Genomic DNA, 18,314 nt, shown 5'->3' on the forward strand with positions numbered 1-18,314 from the left:
CTTACAGGTCTTCCAAAGGGCCTGCTGGCAATTCTGATTTTAAAGTCTGACTTTAATTTCCATTCCATTGTCATTAAAATGACAAGCATAATCATTAGAAATGCAGTAATGAGTCCCATGTCAAGGAATTGATGCTTTCGAACTGTGGTGCTGGCGAAGACTCTTGACAGTCCCTTGGCAAGCAAGGAGATCAAACCAGTCAATCCTAAAGGAAATCAACCCTGAATATTCATTGGAAGGACTGATGCTGAAGCTGAAGCTCCAATGCTTTGGCCACCTGATGCAAAGATCTGACTCACTGGAAAAGACCCTGATGCTGTGAAAGATTGAAGTCAGGAGGAGAAGAGGATGACAGAGAATGAAATGGGTTGGATGGCATCACCCACTCAATGGACATGAGTTTGAGCAAATTCCAGGAGATAGTGAAGGACAGGGAAGCCTGGCATGCTGAAGTCCATAGGGTCGCAAAGAGTTGGACACAACTGAATGACTGAACAACAATAAATGAATCCTGCTGTGAACAAGAGGGAAGAAATGTGACCTGTGGTGCAGGCCACCTTCTTGCATTCACCAGAACATTTTCACTCACAGCCATGTGTCATTAATGTGCCAAATCTTCAACTAGTGGAACATGGGTTGAACAATGGGTCCAATAATGGGTCACACCATCATCAATAGTCAGGAAATCTGAACTGAGATGAACCATGATGGAGACAGCGTATTGAATCAGATACCTGTCCCCACTCTGCTACTGACTTCTGAATGACCCTCAGTAAGTTTCACAAAATTGCTGGGCCTTGGACTTCTCAGTTTCCAAATCTGTCCCACTTGGTGCCAAGGGATGGTCTGTTTGTTCTTCAGTGACACGTGGAACAGAGTTATGCATCCACTGAGGCTCCTTCTGTCTCTAGAACACTTGACATCTACATCCACAAAGAACACAGTCAAGTGTGCATTGGACCCTGATGGAGACATGGACCTCTTGTTCTCCAGATACCACCTACACTGCAAGGAACTTTGAATGTCACTTGAGAAAGAGATTACCTGCACAGTGAGGAATTCAAATGAGATGATGGGGAAAACAAGGGAACTGACATGTATTAAGCACATATCCTATGCCAATATCTTTAGAGATATTGTCTGAAACAACCTTTCCAAACAAGCCTAGGAGGTCATCACGCTCCATATTTCAGAGCAGATAGTGGGCTGGGGGAAGCAGAGTGAGCACTAGAACCCAGGACCACCTGACAGAGACACTCATGTTCTATCCACTTTGCAAACCCTACCAGGTAGCTTTTTCATTAATTAGGAAATACTTTTCATTAATTATCTCATTAATTTCATTTTTTATCATAGTTACTTTTAAGAAAAAAGACATGTTACTTATATACGTAAGTTTGCCTATGGCTTGTTTACATGAGGTTTATTTTAATTTTATTAATGCAGATACACCTAACCTCATTCTGAAAAGGATTTGAGGCAGATTACAAGGATGAGTGGGTAAATTTATAAATCGGGAATTTGTCCCTTGTACTATCAAGCAAAATATTAAATATTCTGAGGAAAATTGGTAGAAATTTGAAAAAGTCATTTACTGATGGGAGCTAATAATAATGCTAATGAAGGGAGAAAAGCTCAGCCCCCAAAAAATAATTTGCATTGGCAAGAGTACTGTAAGTATTAGTTAATGTGATTAGTTAATGTGATTCCCTGCAGAAAAGCCTTTCTTCTTTACTTTATCAGTGGCAAGTATATATAAGGAAATCTAGGTAAATAGGGAAGAAAGCTTGTTATGAAATTTGGGACTTCCCAAGTGGCGTTAGTGGTAAAGAATCCGTCTGCCAATGCAGGAGACGCAAGAGACTGGGTTTGATCCCTGGGTCAGGTAGATCCCCTGGAGTAGGAAATGGCACTCTGTGCCAGTATTCTAGCCTGGAAAATTCCATGGGCAGAGAAGCGTGGTGGACTAAGAGTCAGACGTGACTAAACACACATTTGTTGTGGAATTCAGCTAATTTTGGTTGAAATAATTGTATGCGATAACCAAGGTAAAAGTTTCTTGGTGTGAAAGAACAGGAAGTTTACATTCAATCTACCTCTGTGCCAAGGCACCAAGTATTTCATTGCACACTTTATTAACTTAAGACAAATATATACTGAGCTGCTTTAAAGTAGAGTTACTTGAATATGGGAGGGAAGTGGGAGGACTTTATTTCTCCACTTTATAGAGCTTGACCTCATTTCTGAAAGCTGAAATAAAGAGCAGGGCTCAAATCAGCCTTTGGCTCTGACCCTGACACTGCTTGTTATGCTTGTTCCAGAAAGCTGAGTGCGTCCCACGAGTGACCTTGGGTAATTTTATAAAAATCAATCAACCATCATTATTGTTACTTCCCCTCCAAAATAAATAAATGTACACAACTTTTTACATGTAATCATTTGTTTCCATTAAACGTCTCTTTTATTTCTTTTAAAGGGAAGTAAAAGAGACTTTTAGCAGCTAGTGAATGTTTGCAAAGTACATCAAAACCTACTTTGGGCTAACCCCACAATTAGCCATCCTCTGTAATAACCACAAAATGATTTGGTGTGCATGAGTGTGTTTTAAAGAAAAACAAATACACAGTTGTAGCTATTTTCCCCATTACAGAAAACACTTAGAGTATAAATATTATACCATACAAGAATATACTCATCAAGGGACTTCCTTGTCAGTCCAGTGGTTAAGACTCTTGAGATTTCACTGGATGTGGGTACCTGTTCAATCCCTGGTTGGGGGACTAGGGGGCTTCCCTGGTGGCTCAAATTATAAAGAATCTGCCTGCAGTGCAGAAGACTCAGTTTCAATCCCTTGGTCAGGAAGATCCCCTGGAGAAGGGAATGGCTACCCACTCCAGTATTCTTGCCTGGAGAATTCCATGGACAGAGGAGCCTGGTGGGCAACAGTCAATGGCATCACAAAGAGTCGGACATGACTGAGTGACTAACAACGTGGGGAACTAGGATTCCACATGGCACCAGAAAAGAACTGGCTATATCTTCTATCCCAATTCTTTTCCTGTCGTCTCTGTGGAACCCTCCCCAGTTGGGCTTTGCTTGGTCCTATCGGGGTCCCAAGTGGCAATCACACTGCTGAATCCAAGGCTGCGTGCTCAGTGCTCACCTTTGCTGAGCACCCAGGGCATCTGACATGCTTGCTCAGTCCTTCCTTGCTGCTCCATCCCCCGGCCGCCCACTTCTGTGCTCTCCTGGATCCCTCCCCACTCCCAGTCTCTCCTCCCAGACTCCTCTGCCTGATTCCTCCTGATTGTCCCGACCACTAACACTTGGAATGTCACAAGACTCAGTCCCTCGATCACTTTTCCAGTCATTCTATGAACACGGCCTTGCTTTTCTCACCTTGTCTTAAGGTTCCAAACTCCATCGTACACTAAATGCCGATGACTCCCAGATGACACCCAAGGCCCACTTCTGCCCTCAGTTCAAGATTCGTAGACCCATCTCTTTCTTGGTATCTCTATATGGATGTCTCAGTTTTCTTGACTCAGAACATCCAAAAAGTGAGCTCCTTGTCTTGCCCCGTTTCCACAAATGGCAACTCCACCTCTCCCATTGCTCAGTTTGAAAGTCCTGAAGGCAACGTTTACACTCTCACACACCACAACTGAGGCTCCAGGAAAACTTGTGCATTCTTCCTTCCTAACATCCCTGTGATCCAGCTCCTTCTCACCACTTGCATATCCATCACTGGGGTCTAAGTCACATCTCATCTCCAAGTAACGGTAAAGCCTCAGCTCTTTGCTCTGCCCCTGCCCCAACCCTAGGGTCTACTCTCAAAACAACAATGTGATTTTTAATGTAAACGTCATCACATCACCTCTCTGCTGGAAATTCTCCAACAGCTCCCACCACACACAGAGTCAAATCCCACCAAACCCAGCAGGGCTGGCCCTCTCCGGCCCCCTCTCCCTGTCTCTTCCCCCCAGCTCACAGTCCTCTGCCACTCCAACTCTCGCTCGCCTAAAGCACAGCCTCTGCCCTCACTGTGTGCAAATCCCCCAACCATCACAAACCACCGCCCAGCTCCTGATCCTCCTCCCCTGCTGCATCATTCTCCATGTAGCTCAGAAAATCTAACACAAAATACAATATGACTGTTTTCCTTATAAATATAAACTCCAAGAGAGCGAGAATTTGGGTGTATTTAATTCGCAGCTACAGCCCCCGTACCTAGAACAGTGCCTGTCATACGGGGAGCTTGGAAAGCAGTCACTAAATACTTGTGAGATAAATAGGAGTTGAAGTTATAGAAAAGAATGAGGTCTCTCTAGGCAGACATGTAGAGTGAGAGCAGAAGAGAGACAAGACCATCAACTAGTATTTACAGATTAGACTAAAGAGGGGAAGTAGAATGATTCTTTCGAGTGAGTCAGTGAAACAAGTGAACTGGAGAGGAATCAAAAGATTGGGGTGGGTTCCTGGAAGAGCTTTAAGAACTAGGAAGGTGGCAGATGACGATGGCAAATTTAGTGTCATTCTGAGGAGGAGCTGAGGGAAAAGGGTGCAGAGAAAGAGTACACTTGGTTAGGACACATGTGTCAGGTAATGAATGAACTTGGGAGAATGACTCCCGTTTCAAGCAGAAGGAAACCCAGAGATGTATGGAGGCAAGATGCAGGGATAAATCTGACAATCCCCAATTCATTAGATCAATCTGTATCACCAAACTAGATTATTCATGTACTCAAAGCTTGAACTAACTAAATTTTCAGATGTAAGTTATCCAGTTTGCTTATCCACATGGATGAGCCTCCATTCAGCTTTTTGTGTCAACTCTGAATAATTCCTTAAAAATTGTAGCATCCTGTATTGTGTTACCTTTCCAGTTATTCCACAGGGGGAGCTTATGGAATTCTCTTCCCCTGGAGAATTAGAGATAATTATACATTCAGGATGGATAGATGGGTCCTGCTCTCCCTGGATAAGGAGGGTAGACTGAGTGATGGGGCAGAGCTGGGATACTCTGCTGCACCCTACTGTACCCTTCAGGACTCTGTTGCTATGCAGGTAGGTGTCAGGAGAAGGTGAGGAGGAAGAGAAGGCCAGCATTCAGGAAAGGCATCCACAGCCCAGAGCCTGCATTCTGATGGGGATGCACACAGCTTCCTTTGTTGGCAAGATCCGGATTAGGCTTGTGCCTGATCCACTGGAGCAGAGCCTGGAAGCCTTCGAGGTGGGCTTGTCCCCGGCCAGAGAGGCGGAAAATCAATTTGGCTGGCAAACGAGAGCCCCCAAGAGCTCAGTGCACGCTCCATAATCCTATCCACTAGCAGCTCAGGAAATAGATGCCGGGGCTCTCACATATTCATGGGGGAGGTGAGGCATAAATCAGGCTTTAAGGATTGGGGGCAAAGGCAATGGACTCTCTGGCTGGCTACTAATTAATCAAGCACAGAACACCTCAACCTAGCAACCTGGGAGTCTCTCTCTCTCTCTCTCTCTCTCACACATACACACACACACACACACAGGCTGCTGCTTTTCCAGAGTCTTTTTTTCATTTCAATTAAAATAGATATCAGAGGAAATTCTCCCCTTTAGCTGATGCTGCTTATGCATCCCCCTGTTCTTCCTTTAATTAAAAAACATGCTTATTGCAATACTTGCCAGAATCACTTTAATGGTATTTTAATTGTAATGTCTCTGCCTGATTAAAAAAAGAAAATATGAACCAGAAAGTGTTTGCAAAAATGTTCTCAGGATGCAGAAAGAGAATCACACACCTCCTTGAATGGGTGCCACATACTAATTCCTTAATTAGCCTGGCACTGCTAGTCAAATGGGCAATGTGGAGGAGAAAACACATCGGAAATAAGATCACTGACACAGAGCCATGAAACAATAGCAGTTGGGAGAATCACTTTCATCAGCTCAGATTTCCCTGGTAGGAGAGACAAGTGCATCCAACTAAAATTCCACATTCAGGACAGGCACATTCAATACAGCCAGCAAGATTTCCACTGCCCTTTGCAAAGGGTTGCATAGCCTTTGGGAAAAGAGTAGCTGGACCAGGTTAATTGGTGTCCAGTCCTGACAGTCCTATATGGCTTCCTCTGTTGTTTTAGGCTTTATATTATGCTCATACTCAGTTGTGTCCAACTCTTTGTGTCCAACTCCAACCCCCGTGGACTGCAGCCCGACAGGCTCCTCTGTCCATGGGATTTTCTTTCTTTCCAAAGAAAAATATTGGAATGGGTTACCATTTCCTACTCCAGGGGATCTTTCTGACCTAGAGATCAAACTCGAGTCTCTTGCGTCTCCTGCATCAGCAGGCATCAAGTTGTTTCAGGCTAGTAGTCCTCAAACTTGAAGTGAAGTGAAGTGAAAGTTGCTCAGTCGTGTCCAGCGCTTTGCGACCCCATGGACTATACAGTTCATGGAATTCTCTAGGCCAGAATATTGGAGTGGGTAACCCTTCCCTTCTGCAGGGGATCTTCCCAACCCAGGGATCAAACCCAGGTCTCCCTCATTACAGGCAGATTCTTTAGCATCTGAGCCACAACAGAAGCCCAAGAATACTGGAGTGGATGGTTTATCCCTTCTCTAGCAGATCTTCCCGATCCAAGAATCTAACTGGGGTCTCCTGCATTGCAGGCGGATTCTTTACCAACTGAGCTGTCAGGGAGTGTACAGAATCACCCAGAGGTCTTAAAAGACAGATTGGTGGTGTCATCCCACCCCCAGAATACATTTGCTATGGGGTCCCCAAATGTGCATCTCTAGCAATTTCCCAGGTGATATTCTTGCTGCTGACCAGGGAACACTCTTGGAGAAACACTGTTCTAGGTTAATTAAGCTTGTTCTAGTGTCCATTGTCTAAAACAGGTTGAGAAATACGACTGGAATTGCAGATTAATTCACTTTGTCATTCAACCAACATTTGCTGTTATTTCCTAGTCCTTCTTTAAAAATGTAAAAAATACAGTCAGTTTTTCCAGAGGGTCACAGTGAAGTTTCATTGCTCCAAGTTAATACCCTGGTTTTAGTGAACTGGTCAACTTTACAGATAACCTAAAGAGATGATGACTCAACCTTTTACTGTTTCTATAATACTTAAAAATCATGAAGTTATCTTTTTTTATGAATTAATTCTATACTAATTACAAAGGGTAAACATATTGTGGAAGAGAAATATCTAAAGGAGTTCAAAACATTCAGATGTAAATAAGTGCCTTTGTTTATAGCTACTGTAACCAATTACTGCTTAACCAAACCTTGATTTCCATTCTTCCTCCAGAAAATCAAAATTTTCTTTTACCAACAAAGTTTCTGATATTTAAGTTCTGAAGGCCCTTAGCTGGGTTTCTAAAAGGTCACTTAAGACCTCAGAAAGAAAGGAGAAAACAGGGGAGAAGAAATTGTCTTTTCCAGGCAGGCAAAAATCTCGGTAGCTACCAAGTTACTCATTCATTGAAATAATCTCCTTCCTTCTCTGTATCAAAATTCAATTAGCACTGACCCAATCACATTTTTTTAATCAGTCATGAAACCTGATACATTTCTCTCAGCAATCTGTTTATTTAAAAGGTTGGGGGCTGGGGAGGGAGGTTTTAGAGGGAGGGGTCACATATAGTTATTTATGACTGATTTTTTTGTATGGCAGAAACAAACACAGCATTGTAAAACAATTATTGTTCAATTTTTAAAAATCATTATTTTTTTTAATAAATAAAAGGTTCCAAATATAATTATTCTCTGAATCACCGACAACATGATAATTTTATAAATGAATGATATTAGTCATTTCCTCATAGTATTTATTTAAAAAATGAGAGTACACCCTACCTTTCCTTGACCCCCCAGTAATATTACAGTACATGGGAAATGATAGTAATGAAAACCTGTCTTCGGTATATTTTAACCTGCACAAAAATTCTAGATATATAAGCATCCCTGATTTCTAACTTCACTCCCAGTCTGGACAAACAGAATGCAAGAATCATTAATTAACAAATGAGGTAGAGAAGGTAAGGAGAGACCAAGGACCGAAGTCCCGAAGGACTTTGCAAACCACATCAAGGAGTTCAAACCTGACGTAAAAGGCTAATAGAAAGTCCGTGAAGGGTCTTAAGGAAGGACGATTGAAATATTTATCTTTTGTTACTGAAAATATTGTAGCTTCTGTGCTAGGAAGGGACTGGTCCCTTTCAATAGCATTTTTCATGTTACAATATCCAAGTTGTCAAGACACAAACTGTAAATTGTTTAATATCTATCTATCTGTCTGTCTGCCCATCTACTGAAAGCATGTCCTTTCTCACAGCAACAGCTTATCTTTCATTTAAGGCTAATCAAGTATGTCTGGGACTGTTCTCTGAAGGTAAATAAAGTAAGTCATGTCTGATTGGTAGAAATAAGGGGTTTCAGAGCCAAGTGTCCCCCACATGAAAAAGCCTTTGTCTCTGATCTCCTGATACACAAATAGTAAATGAAATTGGTCACTGTCTGGACTAACCCACTAACATTTGAGGATACCAGGAAGGGCTCTTATTACAGAAAAATTCATAACCAACATGAATCTGACAATTCAGGTTAGAAATTCAGTCATTCAACAATTATTTGAGTACCTACTATGTACCTACTACATACCTGCTCCTTGGAAGAAAAGCTATGACAAACCTAGACAGCGTGTTAAAAAGCAGAGACATTACTTTGCCAACAAAGGCCCATATACTAAAAGCTATCGTTTTTTCCAGTTGTCATGTACAGATGTGAGAGTTGGACCATAAAGAAGGCTGAGTGCTGAAGAATTGATATTTTCAAACTGTGGTGTTGGAAAAGACTCTTGAGAGGCCCTTGGCATGCAAGGAAATCAAACCAGTCAATCCTCAAGGAAATCAACCCTGAATAGTCATTGGAAGGACTGATGCTGAAGCTGAAGCTCCAATACTTTGGCCACCTGATGCAAAGAACTGACTCATTGGAAAAAACCCTGATGCTGGGAAAGATTGAAGGCAGGAGGAGAAGAGAACAACAGAGGATGAGATGGTTGGACAGCATCACCAACTCAGTGGACATGAGTTTAAACAAGCTCTGGAGATGGTGATGGAGGGAGAAGCCTTGTGTGTACAGTTCGTGGAGTCGCAAAGAGTCGGACACAACTAAGTGACTGAAGAACAACAACTACATACATGTAGATGTAACAGTCCAGGCAATACTGAGCAAAAACGGACCTGGATAATTTTTTTCTTAAGTTTACCTGCCTAGATTGCACCTTCTCAAAAGGTAAAGGGCAGTAACAACACATCCTAATATTAAGCTTTTAAGGAATTTATATAAAACTAATTCATTAAAAAGTTACAAGATATATATATGAACAATATTAAGTTCTCAGCCCATTAAAAATTCTATCACTGGCCCACTTAGCTTTGGATACAAGCAAGGTCCCCTCATAAAATAAGCAATACCAATTTGTTGCCAGGAAAAGACTGACATAGAGATGCACAAAATTAAAGGAGTTAAGGACGGATTTCCCAGAATTTAGGTGAGTATTTTCCATTGCTGACTTCACCTGACTTCCCCTTTTAAGGTCACTGTGTAGCCCAGGCCCTTCTGAGGAGTATGCTTGAAACTATGGGGGAAAAGTTCTAACCCCTTTACCACACTTCTTGCTTGGGGCTACGGATGAGCAACATTAATAGCCAACAGAGATTTATACAAGTCACTCTCCTCCTGCAACCAACCGGAGGGAATCACCATCATTTCCATTTTACCCACCGATCTGAGGCCCAGAACTTTACCCAAAGCCACAGGAGAGTCACAGGACTGCCTCACATTTGAACTCAGGCCCCTAGTTTGCTGATGATACCCTAGACAACCATGTTGTACCATCTGTACATAGTCATCCCTTTTCCTGCCTTGAAGGGTAGCTAAGGGTCAGCTGCAAGAAGAGTCAGTTCACTCAGTTCTCCTTTTGCAGCCAATTGGCACTTGTTATTTTAAATGTATCCATTTGAAACAAATTGTATCAGCCCACACAGCCCTCCCATGTTGACCAAGACATTCTATAGTTAGGAAAGAAAGAAAAAACATTAATGGGCATATTTCATTTGTATCAAATGCCTTCAGATGGATTTCCTTTAAATCCAAGCTGCTATGATGAAGTCTTAAAACTGCAGGTATGGGGTAAGTTTCCCAATGACTCCAATGGTCCTGATGCACAGAGACAACACACAGATGTCCCAGGAAGCCTTGTTTCATAGCATTTCCAGATTGCTCCATTGTAAAGCATTATGTGAAGCATGCATCTAGTGAAACTGAACCTAGTTTGGCTCTAACTAGAAGGAATCAAGTTAAAAAACCCTGGGATAAAAAGGCTGTGCTGGCTACAGCTCTTAATATCTCACTCTGAAATCTTCAAACCTTGATGAGGATGAAAAAACAGTAGGAGACATACAGAGAGTCAACAAGTACATGAAAAGATGCTCAATATCAGTATAAAACTGGAAATGCAAATGAAATGCAAATGAAAACCACAATGAGATACCCTATCACACCTGCTAGACTGGCTATTCTCAAAAAGACAACAAATAACAAGGCTTGGCAAGGATTTGGAGAAAAGGAAATACTTGTGCCCTGCTGGCAGGTATGTAAGTTGATGCAGCCACTATGGAAAACAGTATGGAAGTTCCTTAAAAAATTAAAAATAGAACCACCATATAATCCAGCAATTCCACTTCTGGGTATTTAGCTGAAGAAAACAAAAACACTACTTCAAAAAGATATATGCACCTCTATGTTCCTTGCAGCATTATTTACAATAGCCAAGGCATAGAAACAATCTAAATGCCTATTAATATATGAATGGATAATTAAAATGTGATATTGCATGTGTAGTATATATATATATATATATAGAGAGAGAGAGAGAGAGAGAGAATGGAATATTGTTTAGCAATAAAATGTAATAGAATGAAATACTTCCATTTGCAACAACATGGATGAAACTTGAAAGCATAAGGCTAAGTGAAATAAGTCAGAGAAAGATAAACACCACATGATCTCACTCACAGAGGAATCTAAAAAACAAACAAACAAAAGCAGACAGATCTGAGCTTACCGATACCAAGACCAGGTTGATGTTAGCCTGAGGTGGGCAGTTGAGGGGTAGGGGAAATCGATGAAAGGGGTCAAAAGGTATACACTTCAGTTATAAAAGGAATAAGGCATGGGGATGTGATATACAGCATGGTGACCACAGTTAATAATCGGTCAGTCAGTTCACTTGCTCAGTCATGTCCAACTCTGCGACCCCATGGACTGCAGCACGCCAGGCCTCCCTGTCCATCACCAACTCCCAGGGCTTGCTCAAACTCATGTTCATTGAGTCAGCAATGCCATCCAACCATCTCATCCTCTATCATCCCCTTCTCCTCCTGCCTTCGATCTTTCCCAGCATCAGGATTATTTCCAGTGAGTCAGTTCTTCTCATCAGGTGGCCAAAGTATTGGAGTTTCAGCTTAAGCATCAGTCCTTCCAATGAATATTCAGGATTGATTTCCTTTAGGATTGACTGGTTTGATATCCTTGCAGACCAAGGAACTCTCAAGAGTCTTCCCCAATACCACAGTTCGAAAGCATCAATTCTTTGGTGCTTGGTTTTCTTTATGGTCCAACACTCACATCTGTACACGACTACTGGAAAAACCATGGTTTTGATTATACAAACCTTTTTCAGCAAAGTAATGTCTCTGCTTTTTTATGTGCTAGTAATATTGTATTACATATTTGAAAGTATAATAGTTAAGAGAATGGATTTTAAAAGTTTCCATCACACAAGAAAAATATTTGTACCTATCTCTGGTGACTATTGTAGTGATCATTTTGCAATATATACAAATATCAAAGCATTATTCTGTACACCTGAAATTTACATTATGCCATCTATACCTCAATAAAATTGTTTTTAATTTTTAAAAAAAGAAACTCTACAGTGAACCCAGTAATGGGCCAAGAGAAGATGCTTCATCTCAATAAACCAAGAATATGCATTGCTACTCTGTAGAAATCCCCAGTGTAACAGACTAAAATGATCTGAGTGTCCTCAAAACTATGAAAGTGAAGTGAAAATGAAAATGTTACTCTTTCAGTCATGTCCAACTCTTTATGACCCCATGTACTGTAGCCTGCCAGACTACTCTGTCCATAGAATTCTCCAGGCAAAAATACTGAAGTGGGCTGCCATTTCCTTCTCTAGGGGATCTTCCCAACCCAGGGATCAAACCCAAGTCACCTGCTTTGCAGGCAGAATCTTTACCATCTGAGCCACTGAGACCACATTCCCAACTGCACCAGAAAAACATTCTTCCACAAAGTCAAAATACCAAGGAGATCAGAGGCAACCTAGTGAACAACTGCTACTTCCACCTCTGTATCATTCCCTCTCCTTGTTGTTAGAAAGAAAAACACTTTAGTATGCTGTTTGAAGATAACAGAGACAAAAGCCATCTGAGGTCTCCATTGCCCAGCTAATTCTTCCAGTAATTCAGTTTGCTTTGTATATAGAAGCAACCGCTAGCTGTAAATAAAATTGCAACCTAGGCCTGACATCCAGCCATCTCTTTGGTTATCCCCTGCAATCCAAAAGAAACAACTAACATGAATCAAATACTTATGCTGACCCAGACCCTGTGCTTAGGGTTTTAGAAACATTCCCTCATTTAGTAACCAAAACATCCACAGGAGTTGGGCGATCCAGTGTAGTTTGGCTACACAACAGCAAGCAATAAATGTTAGCAATTTGCTATCACTACTGCTGTTATTGAAACAGGTCTTACTCTAAGAGGAGAAACTTCAGGCTTACAAAGGCTGTGCAACTCGCCCAAGGTCACAGAAGCCAGTAAGAAGCACAGTCCAGATTCAGACTCAGTTCTTTCTGGCTCAAAATCCTGCCAAGCATTTAACTGCTTTGTATACACCACTAGACCAAGAAATAGAAAATCACATGAAAGAATGCCAGTGCACTATTAAACAGCACAAGTTTCTGCTCCAGCCTTGTAAAGTGATGGCATTGTGAGTAATGAGAAACTACAGACCATCTTCCTCTTGATAGCCCAACACCAAGGGACAAGAGGTTTCTAGAGTTCATCTTCCCCTAATTGACCCTTTATTAATCATTAGCTCTAGGCCACTTGACATCAAGCGGCTTGACCACCAGGGCAGAGTCATCACTTCATTCAGAAAATAAAGATGCTTTTCCAGCGACAGACCACAAGCCCCAAATCCTTGCCCAGAATGCATAATAGCGCAGACAAGAGGGTAACGTTCCATCTTTGTTATTATGGCTCATCATAATTACTTGGAATAAAATAATAAATTTTAATTCAGCGATGCCTATGGCCGTTGGGCATCTTAACATAAAAGAACGAAAAATATAATTAACTAAATCAAGGCAATATGCCTATTTCCATCCCAGCTCATTAGTATTAATTGATTGGGTTAATTCTCTTTTGTGTTTAACAGTACCCCCTAAAAAATATTTTTTAAAAAAAGAAAGAAGGAAGGAAGAATGGAGGGAAGAAATTGAAATGGTAAATAGACAAAAGTTCTAGGTCTTTCACTAATTAACATGAAATATTAAGAGAGCTAGCTGAAGCTTTTATCATGGTCACAAAATAATATGCCACTTTTCCAAAAAGTTCAAGAATCAGTATATACAGCAGCATAAATAATGGTGAAAACTTAGGATTTTCCAACTGCCTCAAAGAAATTTATAATCCTCCTTTCTACTATAAGCTATGCTTATAAGGGAAAAAAAAGTTCTATTTTATACTTGGAACTATACGGAAGGCACAGGTAAGTTCAGAATTCTCAAGGGCCATATGTATAAGTGTTAGTTTTCCTGACGGAGGAGCCTGGTGCATGTATATATTAGGATTCTGGTTTCCATGAGTGGAAAAATAATATGGAGGATGCAGTATCTTCATTAAGTGGTTCCAAATGTAGTTCTCAGGTGATCTAGTTTCACTTCTATTTAGCACTAATCTTTTCGAAGTGTATACATACTTTATGTAAAATATTTTCTTCATAATACTGTGGAAATGGCTTAGAAAGTACTTTCACTGTAATATCTTGTTCGCCAAAACCTTTTGAAGTCATTATTTTTTGGTTTGAAATCTTTCATGCTTTGTCTCATCCCATAGATGGTGTCAAAGAACAAAGAAAATGTCACAGAGCTATTCTTCTGGTCATGAATGGGTATGAAAAAGATAATAACAGATACTCAGAGAGCGAACTGCTGTTGGATTTTTCTTATCTTTCAAGTACTTTCACACCTGTTACAGACCAAAAGAAGACATTAGGGGTTTAGAACTATGCCATATCAACCAGAGTTGAGAGCTGGAGTTCTTCCTCAGGGAAAGCATTCTTCATGTGCCTTTTAGAAACAGAAAAATAACTTAGCAGTGGGTTTTTAACTCATGAAGATATACTTTTTTATGTAGATGTGCATATGTATATACATGTGTTTGTATGTGACTATATGTAAATTTATGTACCTATCTCTGGTTACTATTTTTATTATATACTAAATTTATGTATATATATATGTACATATGTATATAGATAGATTTCACATGCACATCTAAGGACAGTAAAAGTAAATTGGTTTGGAAAAGTGATAGTCAAGACAGCAAGGATTTAAAATTTATCCGAGACTTCTTAAATTTCATCCAGGACCTGAATTCTGCACCATTTCATTTGTCCATCCACTCAACAATCAGTACATGTTTTTTGAGCCCTCATTATGGGTCAGGCATGGTCCTAAACACTGAAGAGACAGCAGTAAATAATTGATGGAAATTCTTTCCCTTTTTGAGCTTGTCCTAGCAGAGGAAATAGACTGTATGTAAACAAGTAAACTTATAGTATGTCATGTGGTGATGGTAAGTGCTATGAAGAAAAGTGAAGCAGAAAAAAAGGATAGAGTAATAGGATTATTATAATTTTAGAAAAGATAGCCAGTAAGTCCTCTGTAATAAGTTGACATTTTCTCAAACAGAGAATTAAATAAGTGAGCTAGTCACATGAACATCTGGAGGAAGAATATTCCAGGCAAAGGGCATTATGCGCAAAGGCCTTGAGGCAGGTGTGTTCCTGGTATATTCACAGAAGAGCTAGATCAGAGTGAATGAGGAAGACAAGGTCAATGAAGGGATTTGAAGTTTAATAATGGTGTGAAGCTTATTCCTAATGAGATGAGAAGCCATTGGTGTAGGGGTAGGTTGAGAAAAGAAGTAATAAGATCTGACATATTTTAAAGGATGTGGATAATAAATTATTGGGGGTTATTTTACTATACAGCATAAAAGTCAAATACCAATTACTTAAACACATGAAGGCATACTTTTCTATCACAAAAAGTGACTTCAGAGGTGGGCAGCTCCAGGTACCATGCTAGTAGGCAACTCAAAAGTCATCATGATCCCGGATGTCTTCCTTTCTTCTATTTCCCCATACTTAAGGTGTCAATTCACAGTCCAAGATGGCAGCTAAAAATGTAGGAATCATATTTACATTCCAGGAAGCAGAGAAGAGAAAGAAGGAGGGACAAGTAGGACATGCCGCCTACTAGGTCAGCCCTACTTTAGAACATGTCCTAGGCGTCCTGCACCATGCTTCCCCTTACATCTCACTGGCCAGCGTTTAGCCACAGGCTGTCCACTCACAAAGGAGATTAGGAAATACAGCGTTTTAGCTGGCTATACTGCTGCCCCAAATAAAAACTTAGGTTCTGCTACTAAAGAAGGCAAATAAATTAGAAACATAGAAACCAACAAAGAAGTTGTTTGAGATGGTCCCATCCAAAAAGTTATGTTGATTAGGACTAGCTTGGTACGATGGGACACATGTTGGAGATTCAGGAAATAAGAGTCACTGATGGATTGGTCATGGGATATGAGATAAAGAAAGATGTCCAGGATGCTGCCAAGATTTTTGGCCTGAGCCACTGGATTCCCAAGTGGCTCAGTGGTAAACAATCCACCTGCCAATGTAGGAGCCAAAGGAGACATGGGTTCAATACCTGGGTTGGGAAGATCCACTGGAGGAGGAAATGGCAAACCACTCCAGTATTTCTTGCCTGGAGAATCCCATGGACAGAGAAGCCTGGTGGGCTACAGTCCATAGGGTCACAAAGAGTCAGACATGACTGAGTGACTGAACACACAGCTCTGGCTACCAAGTGAGACGGGGAAGTCCTTCCCATTTTGAGTCTGTGCATACATTGATATCTACACAATCAAAACTTGTCTCAGGGACAAAGCACATGCTTTCCACCTCCTCTCCACTAATTCTGCTCTTACATCCTGGACACTCGGATTATTCCCATCCACATCCTGCCTTACCTTCTACAACATGTTTTATCTTCTTTTAAGATTTTTTATGTAGGCCATTTTTAATGTCTGTATTGAACTTGTTACAATATTGTTTTTGTTTTATGTTTTGGTTTTTTGACCATGAGACATATGAAATCTTCCCTAGCCAGGGATCAAACCCATACCCCTGCTTTGGAAGGTGATGTCTTAACCACTGGACCATCAGGGAAATCCTTACAACACATTTTAGAACTAGACATTCTACTCTTCTATACTTGCTGGCTAACTACTTTTTCTTTAGTAGTAATGCACATTATTCGTATTAAGTGTTATACTTCACTTCTTATGTCTCATACAGAGTTCCTAGGCCACTTAGTAAGTATTCACAAGTCATCTGTTGCACCAAATTTCATCTGTGTCCTTTCCCAGGTCTCATACTTCCCAGAAGCTATGACCCATAAATCTGTGATGAAAATCTCAATTTCTAGGCAACCTGTTCCATACCAGCAACTCCTGTTTGTACATAAACTGGTGTTCACCACTTACCTTCACAATCCTACCAATGGTCCTACTTCCCAAGAGAGAGGGGAAACCCTTCACATAACAGTCTTTCCCTCTCCACGGGATGAGGGTTTGTCCTTCTAAACCTAGTCACTTGTACTAAATAATGAGAGTGAAGTACTGAACCAGGAGTACTTAAAGAAACCACTACTGACAGGTGGGAGCAAGTATTTGGGATGCTTGGATTCTAAAAGCTCCAAGAGCAGAAGTCAGCTTGTGTATCCACCTGCCCCTGCCTTTCCTTTACTCTCCACTTTCCCTCTGATGCCTCTTCTCCATCTTTAGTCTCTGGCCCCATGGACAAATACCATTCCTTGATGGAACATTTACCTGGGACTACTAGGAAATCCTGACACTCAGATGGGCTGAGTTTGAGGACTTTTAGCTCGGAAACTTCTCCCAAATGGTATCAAGGTTAGGAAAAGACCCTAGAGTGCCTGACGGGCATCCCATCCTCCAACAGAATTTGACTCCTGTGGTGAGAGTTCTGGTTAAAGGCCCGAAAAGAGCATCTTTTCCCTGAGCTGAGACTTGAAGTCTGTAATTTTCCTTTGTCATTGCCAGTCCTTAGGTAGCTGCTAGCTGTCAATAAGTCAGCACTCCCCATAGCCACTGGCTATACACATGCACACACCACAAAGACAAGTCAGGAACCCAAGCTCACAGACCCTTTTCCTAAAGGGTACTAATTAAGTGATTTGCCTGAAAACTTCTCCTTGCTGCCAGAGGGGAAAAAAACAGCTTCCAGAGTAAAGAATGTAAAATTCTTAATGAGTCCACCTTTAAGAGATGGGTAGTCACACTCCATCAGCTTATTCCCTGGAAAATATTTTATTCTCTCTCATATAGCCACCCTCTTACTTTAACAAGAACAAATGCTCCTATAAATGTTAAATATATTTATAGTAAGGAATGGTGCTTTAGTGTCATTTTATAGATCTCCATAACTAATCACATTTCCCAAGTAATTTTCATTTGCCAATGAACAAGAGTCCCTTTGATAACCATTCCTTATTATCTACTACTGAAGTAGGCAATGATTTTTATTCTCATTTAACAGATAAGGAAACAAATGCACGAGGAGGTGGAAAAAACTGACATAGTCACTTGGGGGTAGGGTGGAGGAGTTAAAATTTGAATTTTCAATCTCTCCCAAATTCCCAGACCCTAGAGCTATGTGGCCGGTTTTGCAATAAGGAAGCCTATTTATATGACTTTCCACGGGACCAGGAAGTCAAAACCACAACAGGGTAAAAGCATGAAGGCACTGCCTTCTTGGCTGGGGATTTCAAAGGCAGCAGCAGTAACTGATTTCAGAGCCTTTTGCTATATTGTGGGTGCTGCCAGGGACAAGCATGAATACAAAGGGCTTGAATGAAG

At 40.9% G+C, this 18,314-nt stretch overlaps 1 protein-coding gene across 7 annotated transcripts in view; it reads right to left on the minus strand.

The window, feature by feature from the left end:
• The window catches only part of PKHD1 (PKHD1 ciliary IPT domain containing fibrocystin/polyductin), a 431,302-nt gene that overhangs the window by 284,886 nt on the left and 128,102 nt on the right, over positions 1-18,314 (minus strand). The window lies entirely within an intron of this gene.

The sequence above is a fragment of the Cervus elaphus genome, chromosome 7 (genome assembly GCF_910594005.1).
Source record: "Cervus elaphus chromosome 7, mCerEla1.1, whole genome shotgun sequence".
NCBI lineage: Eukaryota > Metazoa > Chordata > Mammalia > Artiodactyla > Cervidae > Cervus > Cervus elaphus.